The following is a 6,194-nucleotide window of genomic DNA, read 5'->3' on the forward strand; positions in this document are numbered from 1 at the left end:
TGTGAAGGTGCCCTTGTGTGTGTGTGTAGATAGTTGATCATATCTCTTGGGTGTTTGTGTGTGTGTTTCACACATGCCCAGGGCATGAGGTGCCTTGGAGAGCACATGAGCATGTTTATATGGTAGGGTGTAGAAGATATGGTGTCAACTAGTGTGTGTGTCCTCAATATCATGTGTAGGTGTTTTAATTATGTTATGCTTGATACATGTGAGTGTGTGGTGGTGTGCCAAGGCACATGAGCATGATGTCTACCCCTCATGTGCACCATTGATGTTGTGGATATGTGCAAGAGCTTGACCAAGTGTTGTTCTAGTGAATAGCACATGTGATGATGCACTATTCACTATATGTGATTCTATGTAGGATTTTTTTTCTAGTTTGTGCTCATTTGTTCCATGCAAGTGCATAGTTATTATATATGTTTTTGGGGTAGAAACATCCCAGGAATCCATTGGTGAAGTCAGTTTTGCCTTTGGAACATTTTCTGGAGATGACATATTTCACATTTGTTCTATGTTTGGAGCTTGGTTCCATGAGGTGTGATGAGCCCAAGAGGTTCATTCCTTATTGTGGCATTAGAGGGTGACCCCCTCTATGGCATGTTGGTTTTGTTTCATGCTTAGTAGATCATATGTGCAAGTGGTGCTCAGTCAAAGTAGGCATGTGGCTGAAATTCCAGTTTAGTGAAAATTTGTGATTTTAACTAAGTCTGAGAATCTGCTTATATTTTCTTCTCCTGTTGTTGAGCTTGTGGAGGTCCATGTGTTGTGATTCAGCCTTAGCTTTCAACTGTTAAGTTGTAGATTTTGTGTTTGTCTAGCTCTATGTAAAGTTTCATTCCATTTGGAGTCCTGTAGATGTTGTTTGGGGTGCTGTCAAAATGCTTTAGAGCATAAACAGCTAGTGAGAATCTGGAATTTTCACTAAGTCCGTGAAAAATGATATTTTTGGCCAAGTTAGCAGTGTAACTTTCTGTGTGAAACACCTTTGCTTTATATTTTTGCTTGTGCTTGTAGTACTCTTAGAGAGCTTCTGCCACATATCTTATTTGGCATGTTTGGGTGGCTGTAGGTGCTTTGCATGTAGCTCTCAAAGTGCTATGATATTGTTTATGGCAGATTGTGTAGTTTTGGTGTTTTGATGTTTGTGAGTGCATAGATGATGGTGTGGTGTTCTTCTTTGCACCACCCCATCCATGTTGGTTTGTTTTAAGTCTTGGCAACCTGGAAATACCAGAAGTATGCCATTGGTGTGTGTTGTGATGTATTTGGCACATAGCACTTCATTGCTTGTTTTGTTGTTTCTCGTTGATCCGTAGCTCCGTTTGTAATGTTCTTTATATGCTTTTGCATCATTTTCACGTGATGCGGCTGTTCATGTCATTCTCATACATGTCAAGATAGCTTAGGGTATAGTTTTGTCCAGGAACTTGTATTTACTTCTCATGCTTGTGCTGGTGAGTAGAATAGAGATGCATGTTCATATTCATTTCATGCAGCATGTGTTTCTTGCATCTTGAGGTGTTGTTGTTCATTGGATGCTACTTTTTTGTTGGGTAGCACCGGGATCAGAGAACGCGTACGTGGATCCGGGAGAGTACGTGCAGGACGAACAAGAGCAGTTCCAAGCTGAGGACATCACAGGCAAGATGATATGACCTTGATTCCATCTCTAGACTTGTTATGCTAGATTATGTTTTTTCTGTCTTATGCTCGCTGCCTACGACTGAGATAATTGCCTCCTGATATTGCCATGAAACCCAAACACTTATCCCTTCCTAGCAAATCTTGAATGGCTAAATAGGCTTTGCTAAGCTTCTAATGCTAGTGTTGCTAGTAGAAGGTGCTTTGTCTCATGTGATAACATCAGATTGATATCATTATGTTAAACCTGTTATTTAATTAATGAACCTATATACTTGGTATATAACGGAAGGCCTAGCCTTTTGCCGGGTGTTTTGTTCCGTTATTGCCGCCATAGTTACCGGCTACCGGTGTTTGATTCCATAATGATCGCTCCTAACACGTTCGGGGTTGTTATGGGGACCCCCTTGATAAATCATGTAGTGTTAAGACTTGTCCTGCAGGACCCAACATTGGTGTTAAATTGCTAATCACTTCATAATAATCTGCATAGGGAATAGCTGCCCTGAGGAATTTAATCAACAACCCGGGCCAATGCTCCTCATGAGTGTTGGTCCAAATTGGGCAGACTATGGGGCCACCACAGGGCAACCTGAGGTTTGGTATACCTGTAGTGTGACTCATCCGTCGTGTCCTGAGACTGAGATACATGGCTCTTATCAGGGTCGTCGACACGACGGGAGGTCCAGCTAGTCTTGTCTTACCTTAGCGATATATCTTGCGTATAGGAATCCCGGTGAAGCTTTGGTTCTCCCCAGAGTTGAGATTTTCCTCTAAGGAATCCGACGAGATCACGAGATTCGTGATAGAGGATTATTTTGCGGCCCGTGACCGTTTGTGATGGACTAGTTGGAGCACCCCTGTAGGGTTTAATCTTTCGGAAAGCCGTGCCCGCGGTTATATGCCAACTTGGAATATTTGTTAACATCCAGTTATAGACAACTTAAACATAACTCTAATAAAATGGCCAACTCTGCGTGTAACCGTGACTGTCCCCTTCGAAGACCTCTCTTCGAACGGGAGCATGGTGGGGTTATGATTGACGTAAGTAGGTGTTCATGATCACTTAGACCACCTTCAATATATTTTCTACGTAAGTTAGACACCATATAAAGCTAAGGATGTTGCAACCTAAATACTCCACCTTCCTTACCTAATAACTTGACTAGTTCTGGCACCGAGGTCATATATTGCTGAGTCCCCGTGGCTCACAGATTCCTTCACCACACCAACAGGTTCAGGTACCCCCGAGACAGGTGATCCCGATGGCACGTAGCTGGCGTGGCAGTACGATGAGGAGAACGACCGCATGTACATGAACTATCCAGAAGACTGAGGCGTGGTCGTGATCATGGGCAAGCATGCCGGGTAGCATAGTCATTTCTCATGTTTTGTAGTCCGTAGTGGAACTACCTTGTTTGGATGCGTGATGTAACTCTGGTATAATTATGAGATGGCAGTTGAACCCCTTATTGGAATTCTTCTATTATTATGTATGTGCTATGTTACCGTGCTTGCGAAACGCTTAGATGCGCTTCTTTCCAATTCGGGGCCTCGTTCCCCAAATCGGAAAGGACCGCATCTTAGTCCTTAGAAGATGGTAATCAGAGCCTTACGACCATAGGAGCCTTTGTGTCATCGTACTTGCCCGAGTTGAGTCTAGTAAAATGTTTTGAGTCTTAGTTATATCATAGAGTAGGATTCTTTTTTCTCCTCTTCCATGCTCTGGTGAAGTTCCCGACTTAGGAAATCTTAATTCTACTCCTCTTCTCGCTCAAAAAAAATTAGGATCACGCGGTTATTTGTGAAATCTATATGATTTCGATGTGATGGAGTGCTGTCTTGGTGCCTCCTGTCTGCCTTGATTTCTTCCGGGGAGTTGAGCTCCAGGGGATTCTTGCGCACATTGCCATCATTCAGATTTCTGAGTATCTAAGAACGAAGGATGTTCAAAATTGCTTCAATACTAGTAGTGGCGAGATAACCCCGATGTCCCCAGCACTGGTGCAGATTGTTCGGGAGTACTGCCATACTGTGTATCGTTGTGATCACGAGGGTTTGTTGTAGATGAAGGTCCAAGATTCTGGTTGTGTGTTGATGGATGTGATACAGGTGACGGGTTAGTATAGGAATTGTGTGATATTACTCCTTGTATCCGTGTACCAGATTGCATGGAGAGATATTTCGGGAATTCATAGGTGGGATATCAAGTAGTAAGTTATAGGACAATCTTCCTACAGATGCATGATGTGAGGTTGGGATTCGATATTCAGTGGGTATGTTTGTTCACAGTCGTCTTACAGCGGTTCTCCTTGTGTCTTAAAGAGTCCTTGTAGCTCGCTACGACTCGGGGATACTTCGTAACTTGTGTGCACTACCTTGCATAGGATGGCTACTCTAAATTCGAGCCCGTGCGATCTTATCCACGAAGATATCGGATAAAATCTCGATTATATGTTTGTTCCGAGCAATTCTAGCTCATAATTGTTTGGAGTGGTCTTAATCAGAATTTTGTCGACCGTCACTTTGAGGAAGCATTCTTACTATTTTGTTTGAGTGCAATTGCTATATTCCTGTTCAGATATTCTTGTCATTTTGATTCAGCTATATCTTCAATTTATTATGTGGGCTTATGTGTTGTCCGTCTTCAAGATGGGTCCACCAACTCGTCAGAATCCAGGGCGTGAGGATGTGCCGCCACCACCTCCTCCTCCGGAGAATCCTCCTCCGCCGCCGCCTCCTCCTCCTAAGGCTTGGCAAGCGGTGATGGCTGATACAAATGCAAACACTCATATGCTGCTACAGTTGTTGCAAGAGAGCGCTAATCAGCAGCAAGGCAATTTCCAGCATGGTGGCAATCGGTTTGCTAATCTGAGTCAGTTCCTGTCGAATCAGCCAAAGACTTTCACTTCCTGTGACCAGCCGTTTGATGCTGAGGATTGGATCCGCGACATGAACAAGCATTTTGAGTGCAGCAATGTTCGTCCTGAGGATTTCATCAAGTTTGCTACATTCCAGCTGAAGGGGCAAGCATCTATCTGGTGGCAACAGTTGAAGGACTCCAGGGGCGCTAGAGTGATCACTTGGGATGAGTTCTGCCATGACTTCAGATCCCACTACATTCCATCTAGCTTCGTGGAAGAAATGCGTGAGAAGTTCAGGTGCTTGAAGCAGGGTGGTAACTCCGTGTACAAGTACAACGTTGAGTTCCACGAGCTAGCCCGATACGCCTTGCAGGATATCCCTGATCAGAAGAGAAAGATTTATCAGTTCAGAGGTGGTTTGAAAGAAGATTTGCAGTTGGCTCTCGCTTTGCACGATCCTGAGGAGTTCGATAAGTTCTACAACTTAGCTCTCAGGGCAAAGGCAGCCTTGCTCAGGGTGGAGAATTCTAAGAAGCGCTTCAGAGATTCCAGCTCTTCCTCTTCTCACGTGGTTCAGAAGCAACAGAAGTTTTGGGTGTCTCCTCCTCCTCCTCGGCACTCGCAGTAGCTCAAGCATTCTGGTGGCCGTGGTTCTTCCCACCCACCCAACCCAGTCTTTCAGCAAAGATTCCAGCATCAGAAGCAAGGGCCTCCTCAGACACAGTACCGTCAGCCAGCAGAGGTTACTTGTCACAAGTGTGGGCAGAACGGTCATTATGCCAACAAGTGCATTTCTCAGCTCCGTCTACCGCCTCCTCCTCCAGGCAAACCTCATACCAATGCTCTCGTTAAGTTCAACCCCAGGCCAGCTCGAGTCAACATGGTGAATGCAGCTGAGGCAGAAAACTCGTCAGATGTGATCATGGGTAACCTCCTCGTTAATGATATTCCTGCTAAAGTGTTGTTTGATTCTGGTGCATCGCATTCTTTCTTGTCATATCCTTTTGCGGCAAAGCATGATTTCCATCTTCAAGAGATGGCTAAGTCTTTGGACATAGTTTCTCCGAGTATGCTTATGAGTTCTCGTTGGGTTGTTCCGGATGCTTCTGTCAAGATAGGCAGTTATTCTTTTCTGGCTTCTCCGTATATCTTGGGCAATTCCGACATTGATTTGATCCTTGGTATGGACTGGTTGGCCATGAACAAGGCATCGATTGATTGTGAAGCTAAAGAAGTGAAGCTTACCCACTCTTCGGAGGACGTGATTATATTCGCGGCGCGCGATGATACAATCTGTCTGTTCTCGTTGAATGAAAAGGGTGATATTAATCCTATTTCGCAAGTCCCAGTGGTGTGTGAATAAGAAGATGTGTTTCCAGAAGAGCTGCCATGCATGCCTCCGCACCGAGAAGTTGAATTTGTGATTGAGCTTGAGCCAGGTACTGAGCCTGTGTACAAAAGTCCATACAAATTGGGTCGAGAAGAGTTGAAGGAACTTAAGAGGCAACTCGATGAGCAGGAGCGTTTGGGTCTGATCAGACCAAGCTCGTCTCCATGGGGCTGTGGAGTTCTGTTTGTTAAGAAGAAGGATGGCACGGACCGGTTGTGTGTCGATTACCGTCCATTGAACAAGAAGACAATCGGGAACAAATATCCACTTCCGAACATAACTGAGTTGTTCGAACA

The sequence above is a fragment of the Hordeum vulgare genome, chromosome 2H (assembly GCF_904849725.1).
Source record: "Hordeum vulgare subsp. vulgare chromosome 2H, MorexV3_pseudomolecules_assembly, whole genome shotgun sequence".
Lineage (NCBI taxonomy): Eukaryota > Viridiplantae > Streptophyta > Magnoliopsida > Poales > Poaceae > Hordeum > Hordeum vulgare.